The following is a 13,841-nucleotide window of genomic DNA, read 5'->3' on the forward strand; positions in this document are numbered from 1 at the left end:
TTGTGTTTGAAGTTTTATTTTGGCATGCTAAATTTAGTGTTTAAGTGCTCATAAGCCAAGTAAAATGAATTAAATTAGATATGTTTATAATTGGATTTGAATGATATATTTGAATGATAATTGTGGTACCAATGAGTACATTGGTTAGGCACCTAGGATGATTGTTTTGACATATTTGGATGTATTTGATCGTGTTTTGAATGGTTAAATGAACGGTTTTTGAGTTGCTTATTGTCTAAGCTTGCAGAGAATTGTAAACTTGATGTTTAAGATTCATTTTGAGTCCACACAGCCAGACACACGGGCATGTGACTAGACCGTGTGAGGCACACGGCTAACACATGGGCGTGTGTCCTCTGTACCTAGGAAAATTTTGAAATTTTGTGAAAAATTCCTGGAGTACCCAATTTAGTTCCGATTTGTTTCTAACACATATTTTGGGCCTCGAGGGCTCATAAAAGGGACAATATGATTAAAATATTATGTGTATGCTAGATGATTATATAATGTTCATATTTGATCTGAAAAGTTTGGTAATGCTCTGTAACCCTATCCGGCGACGGATAAGAGTTAGGGGTGTTACATAAGAGGCGACCTAGACTGATACACATGTTTAACATGCTCGAGGCCTGTTTAGAATGTCATCAGTTCTATGAATAGTGGGGTCAAGTCCATGAGAATAATACACATGTTTAACATGCTCGATGCCTGCTCAGAATATCAGTCCTATGAATAGTGAGATCAAGTCTATGAGCATTGAAGTCAAATCATGAATAGTGATAATATTTATAAATACTTGGGTATTCCCTTTAATGAAATACATAGAAAACTACTCAACAATTAAAATAATAAAATAATACAAAATAAATAAAAATGGGGTCACGAAATTCCTTTTAATTTTCCCCACATCTACAAGTCATATGAGAAGACACATAAACGTGAGCTAACTTCATTCTTCCCCACACCCTTTACCCCTCTCACTTAATTACATCCCTCAACTGATTTAATTTTATCATTTATCCCATTTTCAGACACCACCCACACGATACATCATCAATCTGGGATGACCCATTCCTCTTTTATTTTTTTAATATTAAAGATAAAAATAAAATTCCAAAGACTAAAAATCTACGGCAATAAATATAGATTTTGATATTTATTATTAATATTTGGAATTATTTAAATAGTGTATTTGTGACAAGTATGTAAGAAGAAGTTTCGAAGCAAGTGTAGACACATGGTTGATTTTCAACTAACATGTCCAACAACAAAAATTTCCAACTTTTTAGTGTTTGAAAAAACAAGCTTCAAAGGAAAGTCAATGTAAAGCCTTTATTTTCTTTTGTATATAATAATAACTTGTTAGAAAATACGACTGAAATCAAATTATAATTTTCACTATTATTTTATAATTTTAAAAGATTAAATTATTTTTTATTATTTTTAGAGAGACTAAAATATAATTTTATTTTTATTAATTTAAAAATTAAAAAATTTAATACAAATACTGGGACAATTAAAAATAACCAACGTTAATACATATTAATAAAAAAATCAAATTACACAACGAATTGACCAAAGGATAGTAGCATGGAATAAAAAAATACATATAGATACTGTATCTTTCTAATGATCATTTACAAATATAAAATTAAAAAAAGAGAGGAGATTGATCAGTAATTCTACTGTTCTTTTCTTGTCTAGAAATTAATTAATTAATTACAGTTACACTACCTTTTAATCCACTGCAAACCCTTTTAACCCAAAATACGAGGGATGGGGTTTTTCTGTCCTCCCATATTTTGTACTAATTTCTATATAAAACTAATTGATTAACATGCTGCGAAGGATTATGACGGGTTTATAGAACGAGGCTTTGACGGCATCGAAAATGGATTCTTGGAATTCCATCGCCGCACGCCGCCGATTCTTTCACAAGATGGGCCATGGTGAGATGGCCGCCGCATGTTCATGCAAAAGGTGAGCCGCCGTTTTCAGTGATCTAGTTCTGTAACTCCTTTTGCAGTCTCCTGTTTTCATTTGTGAGTGTCTCACAACCCTCTCAAAAACTCACAATCCACTCAGTTGCTTAAGCTTTGTCCTGCATGCTCAACCAAAACACTTGGTTAGAAAATTCTAAAGTTAAAAACTAAGCTGGGAAATTTTCCAGGTTATGGCTTTTAGTTACCTGGCTCTCCTGTTTTGAAACCAGACTTCAACTTGGCCTAGTTTCAGGTTTAATTGCCTTGCTAAAGCTTGTTTTTTGGTTCTGTTTTCAATGATATGTAGCAGAAAAAGATTTGATTAATCAAAGCTGATATATAGTGATAAATATAAAAGAATAATTGGAGAGAGGCTTACAGGATTGAGGGTGCTATGTTGTTTGAAGCTTTCCTCGAGAAGAGCCGATTGTTGTTTGGTGAGTCTAAGTTTCTTTCTTGCATTGACGCCATCGTCGTCTTCATCGCTAACTCTACACGAATTCTTCTCTACCTCGACTTCTTCGCAGCTATGGTCTCTCTCCCTTTTCACCCTACCACTAGAAAAACGATGAAACGGCACTAGGGGGAGAACCTGGACGGTACAAATCACCGGCGGCAGCGGTGGGGGGAGAGTCTTCATGGCGATGATGAAGATAACCACCACCTTTGTGTTGACATCAACCTTTTTGGTAACAGTAACTCCGTAGCTATCACCGGAAAGGACCCAGCGTAAGGAATGGTTCCAAACTTGTGACCGGCGCCACCTTGGCTGTTGACTCCTGGGCGTTTGGTTGTCGGCCTTGAATGGAGTTCCGGCGTCGATGAGAAGCCTAACCCTAGAACGAGTTCCCGTATTACATGCATCATCAAGACCCATAAGCTAAGCTTTTTTAGGTTTATATCAATGGAGTTTGACAAGTTTTTTTTAATGGTTGTGAGAGATGAAGGAAATGAAAGAGAAATAGAGAGGAAAATGGAAAGGAAGAGTGGGATGTAAAAAGGGGTCTTAAGGGGAAAGAGAAAGAGTAGATTTTTGTCGAGTGGTGGAGTAATTGAGTGGATAGGTGGAATCGCTATGATTATCATTTTTAATAAATTAAGTAATATAGGCCCTGAAATTTAATCAAATTTGATCATTATTAGTTATAAATTGATTAAAAATATATTATTTTTTATAAATATAAAAATCTAAACATTAATAATTTTAATGTGAAATTTTGGAAAATTATGAAAGTTATATATATAATATAAGTTGACTATTTGAACCTACCAGAGACCAGAATTTCTCCATTATATTAGTAACCAAAAAACACGGGCAATTTCCTCTCTCTCTTTTAAAGCTATAGAAAAATAAAATCCCACAATTCACGTGGCAATACGAAACATCAATGAGAATGATTCGTCACCACTTAACGTACCACTTTTTTTAATTATATTACTGCCACTTTTTTTTTTCTTTTAATTATTAATTGCTTATTTTTTGTACATTGTTTCTTACTTTGTATGTCTCATACTTATTACTAAATCCCATATGCGTTTGTTTTAATTAATTAACTTTGTTGATGTGTGGGATCAATAAGGAGAAGATACAAAAAGAGTGGTGAAGTTGATGAAGATCGATTCATCTTGCTTAGATAGAAAGCTAGAGATTAATACAGAGTAAAGCTGATGGTGATGGAGATAGGTTGAGAATAAAGTGGCAGTATGTAGGCTAGAAGGAGTTGATCCCCTTCATCGTCTTGTGAGTTATTTATAGGTGAGTCTCATGTGGATTAACGTGACGAATCCATTATGAGGTCATCGTTGTGGGATGCATGGGGAGAATGTTCGTAATGAGATCACTGTCATTCCCTTTGAATTGCAGTATTCTTCTATATGGGGAGTAGTTGAGCCGATATAGGGATTGATGGCCTAAGAATCACATTCTTAGCAGGAGATCAGATACTTGGGACAGCAAAGGATGGTACCCTTCCAGGAAGCAGGCGACTAGCTTCTTCGAGCAGCTACATCCTATCTCGTTAGATAATCAAATCGAAATGCAAAGCTTGTTGATGGCCACCCAATCTACAGCAAGTGAAGTGCACTTCTCATATGGCCGCTGCCACGTGTCTTAAGTTGGTAGATGTATAATAAACATCAAATGAACTTTCATTCATTCTGCAAATAAAACTTTTTTTCATATACATATATAATTATTCCTCGATTATTTTATTTAAAATTCAATTGCAAATGTATAATTATTAGATAAATTTAATTAGAAAAGGTTCAAGATCTGTTTTTTTTTTCTAAAAATATCTTCATTATTTCTTTTTGTTTCATCTTTCCTAAACAATATTAATTACTACTAATTTATATAAATAAACATGGCCAAAATTTTTGCACCCATTCAAAGATGCTTATGCTATAAATTTTCTTTTCAAAGAAGCAAATTGATGATATGATTTATAATAATAGTAGTATTATTGGTAATTATTAAAGCCTGCCTTAATTTGAAATTATGATATCAAAGGGGGACATCATTGGATATTAACAAGTTCCCTTTATTACATACCACATGAACTGTCTCCCCCTCCATTCTTGTTTAACTGTATAGACATGGTATCATGTCAACATGCTTTACCAACTATTTTCCTTGATCCATTCTTTTATTTATTTATATATAAAGAGGCTGTGGGTTAATATTTTTTCCCTTGCTCATTATGATGTGGAATTAGAAAGGATGCCCACTATCTCTTATAATTCAAATGATAATATTACTTTTCAACTTTAGCTTCAATCATCATGTGATTGTGGTAGCTAGTTTCTTGTTTTCTTGTTTGTTTGCTAGGAATTAAAAAAAGGGGGGGGATAGGTACAAATTAACACCATGGAGAGTTTCAAAGAGTTATAATTCATCATCAAGAATCCGGAACTTAGCTTAACTTGAAAGTTGATGTGGAAGGTTTGGGGCCTACTGGTATCATCTGGCCATTCCCGTGCCCCTAGATATGTATGTTGTGTATATATGCACTTCCCAATAATGCTTTGTGGGCTATATATACTGATTACAAGTTTGGTTAACTCATTAAACATTATTAAAACCCTAAAATAATACTGACAAACAGTTGCATATTGCATGAGATCATGCTTTGTTTTAGGTTGTTGATCCACAATGATTCCTCGTTGATTAGTCTTTGATTAGTTTTGGGTTTACTTAAGTTAGAATTACTCTTTTAGGTGTTTTTACATTAATTAATAAATAATGTATGGTATTTTTTTTCATCATCCATTTTGAATTTGCATCAACATCGAGGAAAAATACAATGGAACCCAAAAATGGTAGATTATTAATTAATTCCTTAAATTTTTATGATATTTCATGTTAGTATAATAAAAGAATATGTATTTTAGCCATTGATAATTTATGATTCATTTTTAACCTTTCTAAAATAATTTTTAACTTCATCCGCATCATATAAACTAAACCCCAAAATTACTGGAAAAAAACAATAATTAAGACATAAAATGATAGGGAATGTTAGTTTCATTCGGGGACTCTATGGTCCCTAGGACAGTTATTTATCAGAAAAGTGAGATGCACCCTTATTCCAGGAAACATAATGACTTCTTTTCTCTATACTTTAGTATTTCTTTTATTTCTTATAACTTAATCATCATTGGATCAAATTGAAACTTTGCATAAAAATTGTATTATTATTGCAAATCAATTGAAATTGGAAGGATATTCAGTTTAATTAAGCTTTTCTGTTTGCTGATCTTCAGATTTGGCTGAATTTGGTGGGTTTACTGCGATAGCACATATTTTAGAGGAGACTAGCCAACGCCATTGAATGACAATAAAAATGCCAAACTTAAATGTGGCATCTTTCTTTCCAATGAAAATAAATAAGGTAAACTTCACTCAATTATTGGGTAAGTTATTTTTTAACCACTCAACTATGAAAAGTTACAAAATGATCATTTAATCATTCAATTTTTTGGTCACCATCGTTAAATGGTAAGGAAAGATGATGTGATGACAACTTTTAAAATTGACATAATAGCAACTTAACCTCAACATTAAATATTATGTTAATCTAATCTGATTCTAAAAAAATTAACCCTCAGTGTTTACATACTATTCAATTTGATTATTTTTCAATTTTTTTTCTTTGTGACACTTTCACTAAAAGCTAAAAAAACAAATCTATCACTAATTTGATCGGAAATGTACCAAAATGAAAACACCCAAAAATCCAATATAATAATTTTCATCTTTTCTCATTTTTTTAAGTTAACCCTCAATGTCACAAATAGAAGTAAAACTAACAAAAGACCAATTACACAATGTATAAAAGTTGAGGGTTAAAATTTTATTATATCAATTTTAAAGCTGCATGTTAGTAGTCTAACTACCAATGACAAAAACTTAAATAATTGGATGACTACTAGTGTACTTCACCTAAAATTAATTAGTAAACTAATACCATAATAATGAATATTATTGTCTTTAAATCCAAAAATTAAGCATTATCTTTAATCGACAACCTCTTGTAAGCGTGAGAATTTAAATTCGATCTTAAGCAATACTATTCTCCTCCATTGATAACAAAAAAACATCACCTTTTATAAGACATAAATATGATGGTTGCAAGGTAGGAAAAAGAATTTTCTCTAAGAAGAAAAGGGGTAAAAATTACCAATGGCAATTAATGTTGTTGTCGAATCTAACCAAATTGAATTTAAGTTATTTATGTAGCAAAAGAAATATTAATGGGGTTGTAACAGAGAATGATAGTGGCCGAATTATTGCTTTTGCCATAATGTTAATATTATATAAATGTGCATTTTGCATCATAGCAAATAATGGGATCCTGAGCCAAAAATGTCATTGTCTTCCGCATGAAGATGAACCATTGTGATTGCAAAAGGTTTAAACTCTCCAATCCTTGTAAATGACCATTCCTAATTAGATGTGTGAAGCTTCCTTCATGTACCATAAGATCCCCATAGGGTTAATACGAATTTGATTCGTGAATCACAATACTTGTTTTACTATTCTAGTTGGTACGTAATGAATAATTAATTAGCTTACCTAAATTTTCTTTCTTAATTTTTTGACCTTACACGATTAGCTACAATGATGATGTGCCGTCATTTTTTTAATTGATTTATCCAAGTTAAAACAACAAGATCAAATCATGACATGACATGATTTCTTTGCATGTGTCATGATTACATAATATTTTGGTCAACTAATAATGTAAACGATAAAGAAAACAGTTCTTAATAACATAACTCTTGTAATTATGAAGTTTAATGCGAGGAAAGTATAAATTTAATAGATGAAATGTGCATTTAATCCTTTCTGAAATTGGTTGGTTAATTGGATTTACCTAAACTTGGTAAAGAAACAAAGAGATAGATCCAAGAAAAAATAATAATGTCAATTACATTAAAATTTAAGATTTGTCCAAGTACATAATTAAGCACCAATTCGACTATTCTTATTCACACGATAATAATTCTACTTTAAATTCCAAATCCTGACAAAGTAATTATCATTCAAATTTCGTTTACGGATGATTATGTAATAAGTAATGTTGTAAATGCTTTAACATGTGTCAATTAATTCTACAAACATACTTTAACCCTACGTAATTAATCGAGTTATAAGAAGTTTGATTTGAATTGATAAGTTTAGGTTTGAGTTATGTGTTCATATTATTGAATTAAACTTGATTAAGTTTGTTTAGAGAGTAAAATATGAGTTTAATTTTTATATTAAATTTTAAATTTTGTGCTGAAGTTTGAATTGATTTACCAGTGTTAACATAATTGCGAGCACAAAACATCTTATTTACACAAATCATAATCCATCTAATCTCTTACCGCCATAAGAATGTCACCAAATTCTAAAGCTTTTAAAGAAAGTTCAGAGTTTATTATCAAGAGCTAATTTCGAATTGAGTCTTAGCTTGATTAGTATGGGTGTTGTTGCTAATATGAAAGACGTGAGTTTGAGTGCGCTAAACACATTATTCTCCCATTTATGAATTATGGAAGGGTTATGGATAGTTCTAGTATGTGTTAAAAGAGCAAATATAATTAGAATCTATAATGAGATTATCAAGAGTTAATTTTTAGCACATTCGTAATAGGAATAATATTTTACTATGTTGAAAATAAAGTTTTTAACTTCATAAGTGGAGTTAAAATGTCATCACATATTCTTAATTAATATTTAAAGGATTAAAAATAAATCATTTTAACCCACTTGTGAAGTAGGGAACGTTCATATTATTCCAATAAAACCAAAGTACATCACTTAGAACTAACCAAGCAAGTTAAGTACAGTTTGGGGAAAGATAAACAAATCTATGTGTACCTAACATGACAAAGAAAACAAATCAACAATGTGGCGCTGGCAGTCGATCCGAATGTGTACTAAAGAAGAAGGTGGCTTCCTATTACAGCCAAATAGACCCATCTTTTGGGTGGGCAGACAAGCAACCTAGTAAATAGCCATACCAGCTTCTCTTGGAATCAAATTCAGTCTAACATTTGGAATTCTAAAAAGCAGAGCATCATTTAATTCTCCGAAGTTTTCTATCATGTCCCTTTTTGAACTCATCTGTGAGCCTAATAACTGGTGGTGGGCTGTGGGCTTTATAGGGAATTGGGTATAGGAGGCCATAAACTACTTGAGCCGGGCCTCAATGGGCAGATTCCCCTATTCACAAAACTACCATGAGATGGGAGTAACGAAATTCGGCATGCTGGGGAAAGAAAAAACAAACTGTAATCACTAGTTTTTGTTTAGAGTGGTTGCCATAGGTGGGGTGGGGCAGACTGCAACCATGTGAAACATGACTCAATTCCATGAATGCCTTAAATTAACTAAAACGTCTGCTTTTTCCGCTTATAAATTAGTTTAATTGATTGTGGGGCAAGGAGTAAGGACAAATCCTTTGATTTGCTTGTTAAGCAAAGCAACGTCAATAGTTTAGGCCAAAAACCACAAGGATTCAGAGGCATATCTCCACCACTTTCTAGCTGCAAAAAAGGAAAGCTAAATGTTTGCAGAAAGGAATGCAAGTTTCCACTTTTCAAAACCTACCGGCAAATCCCTCGAAATAGGAATTATGTTACTTGTATATATAAAGTCATAATCTTTCAATATACTCTTCCCTTAGAACACACATGTTTTCTTTTCCGTTGTTTTTGAAATCAGAACACAGTGAGGAAGAGGAATATACATATAGTAAGATATTCATGTTTAGAAATGGTGATGTTGGTTGAAATCAAGGCAAGATGTTGAGCCAACTTTTGAAAAATGGATATTGCCTATTGGACAACCAAACATCAAAACATACTTTTTCCTGACATTATGTATATAATTAATTACACATCCTCTCTGTTTCTCCATATGCAAACGCATGGGCTGAACAAATTTGTTTAATCTTTACCCTTCTCGCAAATCTAAAAAATATCAATGTAAACACAAGGTAGGTTTTTTGTTATTATTCAACGCAAATTAAACTTGGATTATAATAATCAAATTTAGCATTTTTTTTCCACTTTATTTCAAAAATAGCAATTCAAACTCAAAGTTGAAATCAGATATAAATAACCAGTTCGGAACCCAGTATAGGAAATTAATTGAGCCTACTTCTTAATTATTTAATCAAATAAACATTCAATGCTTTTTTTTTTGGTTGCTAAGTTTTAATTTGTAGTATTTTTATTAAATAAATTATTGTATTTTATTATTAATATATGTAATACGCTCTTCGAAACCTTGAAAAATAGTTGAATTTAGTGTAATATTCAATGAAACAAAATAAAGGAAATAATAAATTACTAGAAATTCTATCACGTGAAACCATGAAATTAGAACATAGATGTATGTTTAAAAGTAATATACAATAAATGATGAAACATATGATTTGAAATTAATTAATCATAATAACACATGAAATATGTATAATATTTAAATTTAAAAATAAATTAAATTGTGAGTAAAACAAAATTTTATTATATATAAATACATCATATTAACATTAAATGCATATAATAGATATATTTATTAAAGTTTCATAAATAATGAAAAAATATTTTAGTTTAAATGGTAAATGAAAAAGTTTATATATATAATATCCTTAGTTCAAATTTCATTATGGACAACTTTTTAGTGATTTATAAAAATATAAAAAGACGAAAACACACATAATCATATAACTTACCTTGCAACTAAAATGATTTTTTGACAAATCCCTAACTGAGTTGAGTTGGGACCCGGTTGATGGGTAACACCAACTCAATAAAAGGATTCCTTAATTGAGTTAGGAATTTGGTTGATAGGGGACACCACCTCAATAAAAGACTTAATAAATAAGTTTAGGTACAGATAAGTTTATCTAACTATAATCATAAGCTTACTATTTTAACCTTAAAATAATTAAAAAATAGATTAAGTTCAAATAAAATTTAAAATGCATTATCTATACTATTAATAAAGCCCCTGACTAGTTGGTGTAACGAGTTAATTGAGCACCAAATCGGTTAGGAAAGTTACGAAATGTCTTTCTATAATCAAAATAAGTTACATTATTCGAGGGTATTTTAGTCTTTTTACTTAAAAAAATAAAAAACTAAAAATATGCATATGGTAAGATTTGAACCCACACCAATTATTGGATTGATAAAATCTTAAATTTATCACTTAACAAAGCTTCATTTTGATATATTGTGTACATTCTTATTTTAACGTATACAATCTATTATCTCAATCAGTTGTATATATTAATAATGTTGCTAACTGATTTGGTATCACAAGTCAGCTCGACACTAACTCTTGATTGATGTCAACACCATGATAAAAATTGTAGTACATTTAGTAATGTTAATACAATGTGTTTATGTGTTTAATTTTTGTTTTACTTATAGCTTAATCTATATATATTTTTATTTTAATCTCGTACATATTCCATGTACTATTATGATTAATTAGTTTCAAATCATACGTTTCATTGTTTATTATTGTATGTTATTTTTAAACACATATTTATATTCTAAATTTGTGGTTTCTACACGCATATGTGTAGGAGGATAGGATTTCTAGTTATTTATATAAAAGCTAAACTATTATATAGTTTTTAAACTAGTTTATATTTGTTGAATAAGTCCTTTATGCTTTTATTATACCTAAGTAAGCCGCTATCTTTTAATATATATACTTAAATTAGCCCTTCTTTTAAAAGAAATGTTAATGTATCTGAAGAGTTTATTTAGGTGTAAATTAAATGTTAGGAGCTTATTTGGATACAAGGTAAAGGTTAAGGGCTTTTTTGGTTACAAAATAGAGTTTTGAGTATATAAAAATTTAGGAGTTTCTCTAAATAAAATGACAAAATTCAAGGACCTATTTAGTATTTTATCTTTAGAAAAGACTAAAATCGATTAATAGAGATTTACAATTTCACCATTATAATAGAGTCTTTAATTGAGTATGATGTTTAATAGTCAAGTAGTCAAAGAATTTAAATAAAAGTCAAACCCATTTATAATAATGAAAATAGATAATGGGCATTTAGGTCTTTCTAATCTTAAAAACGAATATCTCATTTAAAATCTTTGTTTTAATTTTTTTCTTATAAAATATTTTTTTGAACAATCTATCTGCTCTTTTCGACACAATGCTTAAAATTATTCATAGTCCCTCTTAACCTATAAATAGGAGGATAATGCATTTCAGTGCACTTGAACCGACATCTTCTTATATTAACAACAATACCCATGCTAATCAAGTTAAGACTCAATCGGCCATCAATTTTTTTTAAAATAAATACATTTCACTTTTTTTAATACAATTCTTAAAACTATTTATAATTCCTTATCAACTCTTAAATAAAAAGATAAATATGTTTTAACTCAGTCAAACTTATGTTTTCTTACACTAACAATACTACCGATAATAATTGAGATTTTTTTTTTCAATATTTGTGTTGGTGACGCGTTTTCATGAACAAAAGTTTTCGTATAACAATTTAAAATAATGACAAATACAATACGAAGAAAAATCTGTAATTGCTCAATGATTAAAAAAAAGTAAATTTAAATGCCAAAATCATTAATACCAGTCTACATCTGGAGCTCCCATTGATGGGACCCAAATTCAAGATTCTATTTTTTGTTTTAAGAAAAAGAAAACAAAACTTATTTCAGGGAATGGGAAGTGGGATAGGTTTGATGAGGCACGAAAGGGGATGGCAGTGAGCAGTCAGCCATGTTCAGCTGGGGCCTTCTTGTATTCATGAACCACAGCAGCACCCAAGGGGGTGCATACCAGGTTGCTTCCTCCCTTCACTCTGCCTTCTTCTAATATATGAGGTTTAATTAATCATTCCTATATATATTTCTCCTACCATAATAATATTTAAAGTGTTTAAAATTATACAATTCATATAATTTTTTGTTGAAATATATCATATATGATATTGCCAGACTTGATTTTTCTCATAATTTTGCATATTTATCTTGCATTAATTATATGTATTATATTGTGGAATTGTGCAGTGCAGGTGGTTTCTATGTTCCCTTTGAGAATTTGCATGTGCTGGTTTGTCTTTGATCATGTGAAACCCACATGATTCCCATACCCAGTAATCAAATTTGGTCACGTCAACATATTGTGCAAAATAAATTGGAAACTTGAATCATGCTCGTGTTAAATTTTCTACAATATGTTACAATCATATTTCAAGTGTTATATTTATATAAATTATTTTTAACACGTCAAGAATTTTATGTCATTTAAGATTCTGATATATTTATATCTTCGTATGATACTATGTTGTATTAAATTGTATCATAAAATTATTTGTATTAACATCTTTGGTTAAAATTACATTGTTTCTTTTTATTGAGGATATAAATATATCACATCATTTTTCTTCCATTAATTAATTATTTCATGTCAATGTCTCTATAATCTTTGTTATGTATTAGTATATAAGGGGGCAGGAAATTAAGGTCTAATTTTTATGTTGGTGTTTAGAAATTGTTGAGACAAACCTTTTTCTTAATCAATGGTTTTCATGTCTATTTTTTCCATTCTTTATTTATTTATTTTTTAAATTTTGGTATCAAATAGTCATATTATAAGACTTTGATTATTTTAAAGTCAAGTGGGATAAACCCAAATTAAAAGAAACTTTCATATGAATGTTTGAAAGTTTCTAAGTTAACCTAATACTTAGAACTAACAATAATCCATTTCTACCCTTAAATATGAGAATAAATACGCTTCAGTATGTTTGAATCCACGTCCTTTTGCATTAACAATAATATCGATGCCAACCGAACTAAAACTCAACCAGCTTCATTCATAATATTTAAAACCAAAATTTTATTTAAAGAATATTGAAATTCTTACTGTTTAATGCAATTCACGTAAATAATTATTCAGTTAAGTTACTAACTGTTCACTTTACTTTAGCTGCAAAATTGTTAACTCAATGCATGGTAAAGAATTCATGTTATTGTGAATTAGAATTTAATGGCTTTAATTATTTTAAAAAAACTAAATACATCAGCGGAGATCAATTGCAAATGCATTCAATATTAATAAGAACATGACTTAATCGACATAAGCGTTATTGTCAAAGTAATTAAGAAGTCGTGAGTTCGAGTATACTGAATCACATTATTCTCTTATTTTATGGGTATAATGAGATTGTTAAAAATATAAATATTTAACAAGAACATAAGGTATTATATTATTTATACAAAAAGAATAAAGAAAAAAAATTGAAAGCAAATCTTAGAGACCATATTATTCATCACGTTAAAGGATGTAGACAGTTGCGACCGGTATTG

At 30.1% G+C, this 13,841-nt stretch overlaps 1 pseudogene; it reads right to left on the minus strand.

The window, feature by feature from the left end:
* Positions 1–1,850: 1,850 nt before the first annotated feature.
* Positions 1,851–2,859, minus strand: LOC121223009 (homeobox-leucine zipper protein HAT22-like; annotated as a pseudogene).
* Between the last annotated feature and the right edge of the window lie 10,982 nt (positions 2,860–13,841).

The sequence above is a fragment of the Gossypium hirsutum genome, chromosome D11 (assembly GCF_007990345.1).
Source record: "Gossypium hirsutum isolate 1008001.06 chromosome D11, Gossypium_hirsutum_v2.1, whole genome shotgun sequence".
NCBI classification, from domain to species: Eukaryota; Viridiplantae; Streptophyta; class Magnoliopsida; order Malvales; family Malvaceae; genus Gossypium; species Gossypium hirsutum.